We start from the raw sequence: 12,443 nt of genomic DNA, 5'->3' as shown, positions 1-12,443 counted from the left end.
TAGATTTTTTTCCCTATCTATCAAATTTTATTATAATACTGTTTATTTCTCAGTTGTCAACTTTTGTACCATGACTTACTTATACTACTTTCTTAAGTTTTTGCGCAGAAGGAAAAACATATCCAATATATTATGAAACGAAGTGAGTAAAAGGCTTGTTTAGCACGTATTACGATTGAATTTGAATTTTAATTAAAAATGTGTGAATTTTCTTGTATTGAAATAAGTGCTGTAGAAATATTTTTAATGAGGTATAAATTTTAAATCCTAAAAATATTTATATTTTAAAACGAACTAGCTGGTGGCCCGCGCAATTGCGTGGCTAACATCCATATAAAAGAATTATCTGTTTTTAATATGATTTTACTTAAAATTTATTTAATAGTTATCTTGTTATTTTAAGACTTTTAGAAACCAAACCATATCATCCCGTGTTTAATTTTATAGTTTTTAAAAGTCACCCTATTCTTTATTTGCTTGCTCGATCTACCACTATTTCTACTCATTCTCTATCTTGTTATTTTAAGACTTTTAAAAACCAAACCATATCACTCCTGTGTTTAATTTTATAATTTTTAAAAGTCACCCTATTCTTTATTTGCTTGCTCGATCTACCACTATTTTTACTCATTCTCCTTAGAAACTTTAAAATTTGGATCTTGTAGTTTTTAGAGTTTATTGTCTCATTGGGTTTTGTTTTTATAATTTTTAGAACTCTCATCAAATGCTGCTACTCTACTCCTCTACGGCCCATCCGCTGCCTCCTCTTTTTATTATCATTGGGATTTTAAAATCGAACATAATTATTATTTGGGTTCATTTTTTACTTTCCAGAAGTCCCGCCAAATCGTTAGTGGTTTTGCCACTATACTGTTCTACGTCTCGCCTACTGCCTCCCCTCTTTATTGTCACTGAGATTTTAAAATCGAACACTATTATCGTTGTTTTTTTTTTGTTTTTAGAAGTTCCGAACCTTTAAAAATAGGACATGGTAGTTTTTAGAGTTTATTGTCTCGTTGAGTTTCATTTTTATAATTTTTAGAAGTGTCATCAAACGCTGCCACTATACTCTTCTACGGTCCGCCTGCTGTCTCCTCTCTTTATTGTCATTGAGATTTTAAAAATTAAACATATTATTGTTCGGGTTCATTTTTTAACTTTATAGAAGTCCCGCCAAACCGTTAACAGCTTTGCCACTGTACTATTCTATGGCTCGCATGCTCCATCCTCTCTTTATTGTCATTGAGATTTTAAAATCAAACATTAATATCATTGGGTTTTTTTTTTTACTTTTTAGAAGTCCCAAACCTTTAAAAATTGGACCTTGTAGTTTTCAGAGTTTATTGTCTCGTTGGATTTTATTTTTATAATATTTAGAATTCTCATCAAACGTTGCCACTATACTCCTCTATATACCATTATTTAGTTCTAAAGATACAATTGTGTTATCAATCTTCGCCGTTATAATTTGGTTCTACTATAGTCTAATGGCTTGGATTTTATTCTTCGATCAATGTGATAATTTATATCCTTTAGAATAAATATCGTACATCTTTCCGAGTTGTCTTAATAATAAAGATTTCTACGTCTATAGGACGTTTGTGATGATTTTCTAAAGCTATCTTAATAATATGTATAATAATATATATAGATAAAAATACATACTTGGCAAAGACGATTTACATATTTATTATTGGTATTGTTTTTTTATTCCAATTTTTGTTTTTAAGTTTATTTTGGAACCTATATTTTCAAAGGAAAACTTTTTAATTGTATTGATTAGGGTGTGCACCTGGCTAACTGCTGTGCACATGCCATCTTACCTTCTGTTTGCTGACGTGCATCACCCGAGTCCTGCACATCGTGCAACCGCACGGCTTGACCCACTGCTGTAGATTTCCGTTGCTCGCTATAGTATTTATTATTCTAATACTACGGATCAACATAACGGATCTAAAATAGGGCTCTATAGTGCTTCGTTGCCTGCTGCTTCATTTATATATACATTATAGCCTAATTAATCTAGAACCTAACTCTGATTAGTTTAGGAAATCGGACAAAATTCTTTTGAGTCCGTTTGCATGTAGAGATTGATTCTAATTCTGCGCATGTACGGTACTCTGTATCTCTTAATTAACATGTCGAGTTTATGTTAAATCTCAGACGTTAAAATCTAGACCTATTATAATCTAACGGTGGAAATAATTCATATTTTCTCCGATTAATATGGAAATTTCTAGCCTCCACAGCGAACATGGTGCCTCCTTTCAAGGCTATTTTAATAATAGAACAAATTATAGGGGCAAAATCTCTTATATTATGGGACGCAAAAAGTATAGAAATATAAGAGAATTATTCTTTTAACGACACACTAGTAGTCTATGACACTTTTTTCATGTGGTTGTTAAGAAAAAAAGTTCAAAGGTGAGTTCCATGTGGTCGTTAAGAAAAAAAATTCAAAGGTGAGCTTTTAGTTCCATGGACGGTGATATGTTCGTGATGACTATATTAATTTTAAAATATATCGGTTCATTATTTTGGAGATGGTTATATGGCAGTGTATGCGGTATGAGCGCGTCTATATTTCTTAAAAAAAAAGAAGTTTGACTCGTACTCTTGCTGTCTCAGTATACGCCGGTCATACCACGATCCAACATTTTCACCTTGCTCTCTCTGTTTCCCGGTGACGCAGCCTCACTCTGTCGTTGTCACTGTCACCCCGCCCAAATTCCCCATCCCCCTGCAAGTGCAACTCGCGAATCGCGAGAATGGAGGAGCTAGTAGTAGAAGATAATGGATGGCCGCTGCCGGCGGCTATCGCCAGGGTGGTCGGCAAGCTGCGTCTCCACCTGGGAGGCAGCAGCGACGCCCACAAGTACAGGGGCACCATGAAGATGCTCGACTTGCTGGAGGACAAGCTCAGCATCCTCCGCGGCGAGAGCCTGCTGCGCGTCGACGCCGACAGGGAGGAAGAGGCGGCCGCGTGGCTGCGGCAGGTGAAGGAGGCCGCCGACGAGGCGGAGGAGCTGGTCAACGCCATGGAGGCTTCCGCAGCTTCCGATAGCAGCAGCCTCCTCCTCGGGGTGAAGTACACCGTCGGCAAGCTCGTCAGCGCGTGCTCCGAGGTCGAATCGCTTCTTCCCGTGCCGGGCCTGGACGACGATGGACTGGAAACCCCGGGGGATGACGTCGCCGCTTTGCCCCCTGGCCCTGACCAACCCTTCGTTGTTGGGCGAGATGAGGAAATAGGTGTCATATTGGAGATGATACTGGAGGATGCCCGTTTCGTGGCGGATGAATCGGTTGAGGAGAGGGCAAGTGCTGCTGATGGATCACAGATATCTCGGAAAGGATGGATCATCGATGCTCTCCGGGGCATAGATCTATCTGACCAGAGAAACCAACCTGCAGAATCAGCAGCAGCATACCAGAAAAAAATGGGCAGCAGAGTGAAATACACCAGGGTGCAGAGCAGCACTGTCAGTACAATGTGCAATCCAACTGTCATTCCAATTGTTGGAGTGGGTGGAGTGGGGAAAACAGCTCTTGCTCAGTTCATCTTCGACGACGAAAGGGTGCAGGAGCACTTCCGCGGTCAATCTGCATGGGTGTATTTCACTGACAACATCAGGAAAGAAGAACCGATGGCGCAGATCTTCATATCGATGCAACCTGAGCATAATATGCTGGACCATGCTTTCAGTCTAAACAGCCTCCGTGTCCAACTTCAGAGCGTCATAGAAGGCAAGAGGTTCTTGCTTGTTCTTGATGATGTATCTGATGAGATACGTGCAATGTGGGGCGATTTAAGGAGTGCACTGAAGAAAGGAGCACCTGGAAGTGTTGTCTTAGTAACAACCAATCTGTATAGTGTGGCTAGCTTTGTGGGAACTACAACTCCGGTATTTTTGGATTATCTACATTATGATGACCTGTGGAAGCTTTTTAAGCATCATGCATTTGCCAGTTATCAAAGTACAGAAGCTCTAGAACCAATTGGTAGAAAAATTGTAGATAAAGTACATGGATCTCCTTTGGCAGCGAAATTCATTGGGGCATCATTAAGAAATTGTTTGGATGAAGCGTATTGGAAGAGAGTCTTAGAAAGTTGGTGGTGGAATGTTTCAAGCTGCAGCTTCGACATTCACATAATATCATCTTTCGGAATTTGTTACAGTGAATTACCTGCATATTTGAGGCAATGCCTGGTATTTTGTTCAATCTTTCCTAGAAATTATTTATTTGAAAAATATGAGTTGATCCAAATGTGGATAGCTAATGGTTTTGTTGAACTGGACAACACTACTGTTGCAAGAAAACTGGAGGATGTAGCTGGTGAATGGTTTGATGAACTAGTCAATAAGTGCTTCTTACAACCGACAGTTTGGAAAGCTTGGTATATTATGCATAGTTGGGTTAGAGACTTTGCAATCACCTTATCATCTAATGAATATCAGGGTGTTGATTGTACAATGGGAAATCTCCCACGAAGTGTACGTCACTTGTCCATAGATATGGATGCTATGAATATACCATGGACCGAGTATAGCATTAAACAGTTGCGATCATTAATATTATTCGGTGGCTTCCGTCATAACAACTCTAGCAAAGGTTTCAACAACATTTACAACATTTTGGAGGGCAGTTATGATGCTGCTGATAGCATTTCTGAGAGGTCTTATAACACTACTGACAATGACACTGCTGATAACATTTCTGAGTGGTCCTCTTTCAGTTTTGATGATGGGGAAGTTGATATCGTTGCTATCATTTTGAAAAGGTATTGTGACATTATTGGTAGCATTCTAAATAGGTCAACAAGCTTGCGCTTGTTGAGCTTATCTAACTTGAGAGCAAATTCAGCAACAGCATGCATTGGTGATTATCCACTTGAAGAAGATGGCATTGCACAATTTGTGGAGTTCACCACAACACATCAGATGCTGCCCTATTTGACTCACCTCAGATACTTGGATTTTTCACACAGTGGGATAACCAAACTCCCTGATTCATTATGTAGCTTGTGCAATCTCCAAGTTCTTGGTTTGAGAGGTTGTAGATTCACACAATTACCAAGAAGAATGAACTCACTAGTTGGCCTACGGCACTTGCATGCAGATGCAGATACGGTTGCTTTAATTCATGGCATTGGACAGCTTACCAGGCTCCAAGACTTATATGAATACCGTGTTAAAGCAGAGGATGGTCACACGTTAATTGAGTTAAAGACATGAGGTATATCCAAGGGTCCCTTTGTATATCAGATCTACAGAGGGTGGCTAATCGAGAAGAGGCAATTCAGGCTAACTTAGGAAGGAAGGAGTATGTTACCTGTTTAGCTCTGAAGTGGGATAGAAATCAGTCTTCTAGAGGTAAATATAATCTATATGGAAAGGAGTTGAGTCAATTCGACAGAGGTCAAAAGCAGCCACTTCAAGCTAGCTTAGTTGAGAAGAATTATACTTCAGATATATCAGGATATCTGATGAATCCACCAGAGGTAATTAAACCTGATCAAGACATGGAGATATTAGAGTGTTTGTCCCCACCAAGAAATCTGCAGACGATAAATTTTTTTGGCTACACAGGTTTGGCTTTTCCAGATTGGGTCGTACAACTCCGGTATATAAAAGTTATTGAGATAAGCCATTGTACAGAACTCCAGGTGCTTCCTCCTTTTGGACAGCTTGATCATCTTAGGAAACTAATTTTGCATGAGCTTCCCTCCATGAAGGATGTTAGTTCTGATGTCTATGGAACCTCAAATGTGGCCTTTAAATCTTTGGAAATCCTGTGTTTTGAATCTATGGGGAAATTGGAAAATTGGGCAGATTCACAGAACGAAGAAAGCTTTTCAAACCTGCAAAATCTGCAGATTAATAGATGTGATAACTTGAGGGAACTACCTTTGATGTCCTTGGGCTTAGCTATCAGAAAACTCTCTCTTACGGGTTGTGGATCATATGCTGAAACAGTCTTCAGGTATTTGCAAAAACTAACTAGCCTCACACACTTGAGCATAAATGATTGCTCCCAGAAGTTAATCCTTCCATGTCAAAACCTGATATCATTGGAGAATCTGCATCTTTCAAATTGTAAGGAGCTATACTTTGAGGGTGGAATTCTTCGTCTTAACAACCTTAAAAATCTACATATTTCTGGCTGCCGCAAAATCATATTGACAGTTGAGGAAGAGATTAACCGACTGTTTTCTAACTGGGAAATAAGGTTGGGCAAAGACCAGTCACTTGTTCTCAAAAGTGGACTCCTCAATATAGCCAAAGATCTGGGTACAAAAAGGAGAGAACTCCCCCTTCCCGGTTCTCCGCAAAAAGAAGAATTTATGCATACTTTACAATATCTCACTGACCTTACAATGGATAACCTTTCCCAGTCTTTAGATCTTGATAATTTTCTTTGCAAGCTTTCAGCACTTCGAACTCTGTGTCTCCACAAGATCGATGTGATCTCTCTTCACCAAGAGAAGTGGCTTGAGCAGATTACATCCCTACAAGAGCTTGAATTCTCTTGTTGCTACCTGCTAAGGCAGCTCCCATCAAACTTGGTCACTCTGTCATCCCTGAAGAAGTTAAATATGCAGTCATGTTTCCAAATTCACTCACTACCATTGAAAGGCCTACCATGTAACCTAAGAGAGTTACAAATATTAGGATGCTCACCTATACTAGAGGCACGATGCCAGAAGGAAGATGGAGAGACATGGGTGAAGAAGAAGAGAGGGGAATGGCAGAAAGAGACGATAAACGAGTACCGACAGAAGAAAACATGTGAGTTCTGGGAAGGGTGGTTAAAGTATGAGGAAGAGTGGGTGGAGAGTGCTACAGATCATCTGAACGATAAGGGAGAGTGGTTAGAGAATGAAGAAGAGGACTGGCTGAAGAATAATTCAGATGAACTGGAAAATAATGAAGATGTGTGGCTCAAGAGTAGGGGCGAAGACTGACCAAAGATTGCTCATATTCCTTATATCCGTGTGAATGGAGATATTATACAGAATTTTTATCTGTGAAACTTCAGCGTGCAGCTTTCCAAAATCTGTGTAAAGGTATTCTTGTGTAGAAGTGTTTGACCATTTTTTCTAGTACGTTTTCTTTCTTTTTAACTTCCTTTAATTTGCTCATGCTACTGTAGTACTGCTTGATTCAGTCTTATTCAATTTGTCACTGACTACTTCTGTTGTTGTCCCTCTTATTACTGCGGTAAATCAAAGCAAACTATTCATACATGCTGTACCATTTATCGTGCCAATCCTAATTACGTGGTCATCAAATAAATTTGAAAAAAATCCCCAAATAATTGCATCAATGGAGTTTGACTTGGATATATATTATAAGGCATTGACAATGAACCAACTTTAGCCTGATTTTTCATTTTCCAGAAGAAACATGGAATACATCCAATGATATGTTGCTTTGATAATTTGATAAATTTTTAGTTTGGGGTAGAGTTTGATGATTTGTTTACATCTCTCTCTCTCTCTCTCTCTCTGTGTGTGTGTGTGTGTGTGTGTGTGTGTGTGTGTGAGTATTCCAATGACAATCAAATTATCCAGCGATATACCAATGACAATTCACATTATAGGCTTGTATTTGTGTAGATTCTGGAATTTGGATTGTGCTTGTCGCGTGTCAAGTGAGCTGATATTAACCTTAGTGCTTTCTGCTGTTGTAGTTATATCACACAACTTGTTCAAAAATAACAAAACAGAGAGCAGGTAAAATGGGTGCTAGTGTTGGTGAACAGTATCGATACTCCTGTAAAAGAGAGAGTAGTGGTGAGTGGTGAATCTGCCACCACTCTCAACACCAACTCCCTACTATTTGGAAAAGAAAAAGGAAATGTATGATCCATATGTCAACCACCCCCACCACCAACTCCTTATTTTTTATGGAAAGGAAAAAAAGATAGTGTGGAGCCTAGAGAATCCATATGTTGGTAACAAATATATATATATATGTAAATTAAAAGATGATATATGTTAATAATGGGTTAATAATAATTTTCTTTAATTAAAATCTCCTTGCAACTCATGGGCAATATGCTAGTAATCTAATGCGTTTCTTTGGATGAATTCTTAGCTTATCTTAAACACATGATCAAGTAACATTTGGCCTTCAAGATTTGTAGGTGCCTTTTATTTCGTTTGAAGGAGATTGTTGATGCTAAATGCTAATTAACTTGTAATTGATGTTGTACCAGGTCCAGGACAACCAACGGTGTCTTTGTGCGTTGCAGCAGAGGAACTAATATGATGCAGCTACGTAACGTGACTGATATCCGGAGTGTCAAGGGCATTGTCCAAGCTGAACTGGTGAAATGGGCTTCTGAAGATGAGATAGCCGGCAGTTGGCTCCTCTCGCAAGCTATATCGACGCATCATGCTAGCTAGTTGTTGGTTCTCGTTCGGTTAATCTTTCTCCACAGAAATCGGAGGAGATCGGGGGTTAATTTCACACCTGAAGCACTTGGAAAGTGTCAGGAAAAAAGCTCCCACATAATATCTGACATGTATCCTTCCGCATTCGCTTGTAAAATTGGTGATCATGATCCAGCAGGTTTAAAAGCCAAAGAATCGATGAAGAACAATGGAATTGACTGCGGTTTGCAGAGCTGTTGTACTTGTACATGACTGAGGCAACATCAGGCTGAGAGATCACCTAAATGGCGTTTTGTAAATTGTAATCGATGTTAGCATGCCTTTGATTGTGATGATTTCTAAATCAACTTAGACCAAGCCCGGCGAAGATTTTGACTTGCACAAACTTTCGACGATTCAGATATGAATCTGGGATCAATACAAGTGGGCGTGCACGGCGATACGCTCATAGCATGCGCGTATTTACTTCTACGAATGTACACATGTACATCTTATATTTATTATCTTAAAAAAAATTGAGCTAGCATATCTTAATATTGACGAAGTTATTACGAATGTCTCGATGTCAACGGATATGTTGTCTAATACTACCTATCACAAAGATAAATTAGCTGTAAATACAAGTTTAGGACGGAATGAGTACTTGTCACATCAATCACCTCGCATTTAAATTTTCTATCTTAACTTTTACTCGGACAAAAATAATCTAGAAGTGCTTATATTGTTGGACCTAAGAAGCACCTGAAATTTCTCAATATGTAGTTCAATTACTACAAATTAGCTGGGTGGCCCGCGCAATTGCGCGGCTAGCACCTAAACACAATCATATATTTTTCAGTATGATTTTGCTTAAAATTTAATAAATAGCTATCTCGTTATCATAAGACATTGAAAGATAAGCCTTATCATTCCCATATTTCCATCTATATAGTTTTTAAAAGTCACGCCAGCTGCTACCCCTTACTTCTGTCATATCCTTCTTTATTTGCTTGCTCGATTTGCCACTATTTTTACTCATTCTCCTTGAAACTTTAAAAATTGGATCTTATAGTTTTTAGATTATATTGTCTCGTTGGGTTTCGTTTTTATAATTTTTAGAAGTCCCGTCAAACGCTGCCATTATACTCCTCTACGGCCCATCCACTGTCTTTTCTCTTTATTGTCATTGGGATTTTAAAAATTGAACATAATTATCGTTCGGGTTTATTTTTTTTACTTTCTAGAAGTCCCGCCAAACTATTAGGGGCTTTTCCATTGTACTCCTTTATGGCTCGCCCGCTGCCTCCCTTCTTTATTGTCGTTGAGATTTTAAAATCGACCATGATTATCATTGGTTTTTTTTTCTTTTTAGAAGTTCCGAACCTTAAAAATTGGTATTTTTAAAGCTTATTGTCTTGTTGGGTTTTATTTTTTGTAGCTTTTAGAAGTCCCGTCAAACGATGCCACTATACTCCTCTACGACCCATCTGCCGCCTACTCTTTATTGTCATTGGGATTCTAAAAATCGAACAAAACTATCGTTAGAATTTATTTTTTATTTTTAGAAGTCCCGCCAACCATCGGCGGCTCTGCAACTATACTCCTATACACCCCGCTCGTTGTTTTTCCTTTTTATTGTCATTGAGAATTTAAAAAACGAATATGGTTATGAATGGGGTTTAATTTTTTACTTTCTAGAAGTCCCGACAACCGCCTTGCCTATTTGCTTCACGGTTTGCTTGTCGTCCCTCCTTTTAATCGTCATTAGGATTCGATTTGGTGTTTTATTAACAGTTTTTATATGTCATATCAACTGCCACCACTCTACTCCTTTGTAGGCCTGCTACTTAATGTATCTAATCATGTATTTCAGATGGTCTTGTATATGCATAGATCATACTGACAAAGATATTGTACCTTAAATTTTTTATTTGCCATGTCTTATAACATACGAAAATGCTCAGGCTCGGGCGACTGGCGGGGGTGGAGCAGGATCGGGCGCTCCCCCCCCCCCCCCCCACATGCGCACATTCCCCTAGCCCCACCACGTGTCTGCAAAAAAAAGTTTCACCTAGTGTACTCACAATGTTTCACTATGTATAGATCTAATGTTGCAGTGAATTAAAATATTATTTTTCAATAAATCACCCACATATTTTGGAAATCCTCTATTAAGGGAATTCGTTTCATTTTTTGTTCCACCAAAAATGTTTCACCTACTGTACTCACAATGTTTTACTATGTATATATTTAATGTTGCAGTGAACGAAACATTCTTTTGCAATAAATCACCCACATATATTTTGAAAACTCTCTATTAATAGGTAATCCGTTTCATTTTTTGTTTCACCAAAAATGTTTCACCTAGTTTACTCACAATGTTTTACTATGTAAAGATCTAATGTTACAGTGAACTGAAACATTCTTTCGCTATTTGCTGAAACATTGTTTTTATATAAGGTAAAACAACGCTCGATTTAAATGATTGAAATATTTTCGATCTATTTAGTGAAACAATTCCGATATACTTGGTGGATCATCGTGCAACATTTAAAAATAATTCAATAATAAGTTAAAAAAATTCGTCGGAATATATCTATGTGTGGTCTTGTTTTGAAGATTTAATTGCAACGAATTTAATGGTGTAATCGGATCATGATTCGGATAAATAATTTAAAAGAAAAAATAGTTTAAAGTGGTTTTGCACACGTGGATCGAGTGCCCGATAGATAGTCTCGTCCTATAAAATAATATAAAATAATGTATATCTATGTTGATTTCTTCGTAGCATACTTGCTTTGCTTATAAATCGATTGTGGCTATCTCCACCTAATGTCTCTGCTATCTTGGCATGTGCATACGGCTTGACATGCATGCAGTGTTCTCCCTGTTTACTATCAATGGCCATGTATGTATGGCACGTATATTTTCCAGCCACATATGAAACGCGGATCACTATAATTCAATTTACACTCTAATTACCATCTAAACATAGATTAATATAATTTGTTTTGTACTCTAATTACTATCCATAAGACCATAACATCCATAATCAGACAACATGTCCGACTCCGATTCATTCAACATGTCCGACTCCCATATTTCCTATTAGATCAAAGTTGCTTTCTATTTAGACTCAATATTGTCCTGGATAATCTACACCACTAAAATCTAGTACAATTACGATCTAACGGTGTGAATATTTATCTTTTTCTTCGATTAATGTGAGAATTTCTAGCCTCCACAGCGAACGTGGTGCCTCCTTTCAAAGCTGTTTTAATAATATAATAGATAGATTTTATGTACATAATTGTCTTTTCTTTATAGACCATCAGTTTGTCTAGAACTTATTATCCAAAAAATTTATTAGCTATAAAATATTATTTATAGGAACAACTTTTACGGGTATTTTTAACGACTTAAAACGTCAATGTGACAATAATTAAAACAACACAAAATTTAACTTTAATTTCACATTTTAAATTTTGGATACGGCTAAATGAGCTGAAGCAATGCAACTCCGTCAAGTCTCTACTACTTAAAAAATAATTGTCCGTAAAAAAACCGGGAAAAAAACCGGGCAAAAAAAACCAGATTTGTCCGAAAAAACCGGCGAAAAAAAGTGCGAAAAAATAAAAGAACCGGGCGGAAAAAACCAAAGTTGTCCGATCTAAAAAACCGGGCGAACAAGAAAGTTTGAGAAATTTCCGTCGTCCGTGTGCCAAAAAAAAAAGAGCGAATCTTTTTTCTGTCCGATCAAAAAAAGGTGCGAAAAAAGGTTTCCGTTTTTCGTAAAAATAAATAGTGCGAATAAAAATTATTTCTGTACGAAAAAACAACCGCGAAAAAAAAGGTGCGGAACTATCCAATAAAAAAAGTGCGAAAGAAGGGTTTCCGCTTCCGTAAAAAAAGTGCGAAAAAATATTTCTGTACGAAAAAAACAACCGCGAAAAAAAAGTGTGTATTTTTTTCTTGTCCGATTCAAAAATAGGGTACGAAAAAAGGGTTTCCATCTTCTCTTTAAAAAAGAAAAAAAATAGTGAAAAGAAGATTTATATCCGATTCT

General features: G+C 37.7%; 1 pseudogene; it reads left to right on the top strand.

Annotated features, from left to right (window-relative positions):
• The first annotated feature begins 2,578 nt into the window (after nucleotides 1-2,578).
• Nucleotides 2,579-8,697, top strand: LOC127779654 (putative disease resistance protein RGA3; annotated as a pseudogene).
• Nucleotides 8,698-12,443: the final 3,746 nt, after the last annotated feature.

Source organism: Oryza glaberrima, chromosome 7 (genome assembly GCF_000147395.1).
Source record: "Oryza glaberrima chromosome 7, OglaRS2, whole genome shotgun sequence".
NCBI lineage: Eukaryota > Viridiplantae > Streptophyta > Magnoliopsida > Poales > Poaceae > Oryza > Oryza glaberrima.
The sequence above is the reverse complement of the archived record's forward strand: the minus strand, read 5'-3'. Positions and strand labels throughout refer to the sequence as shown.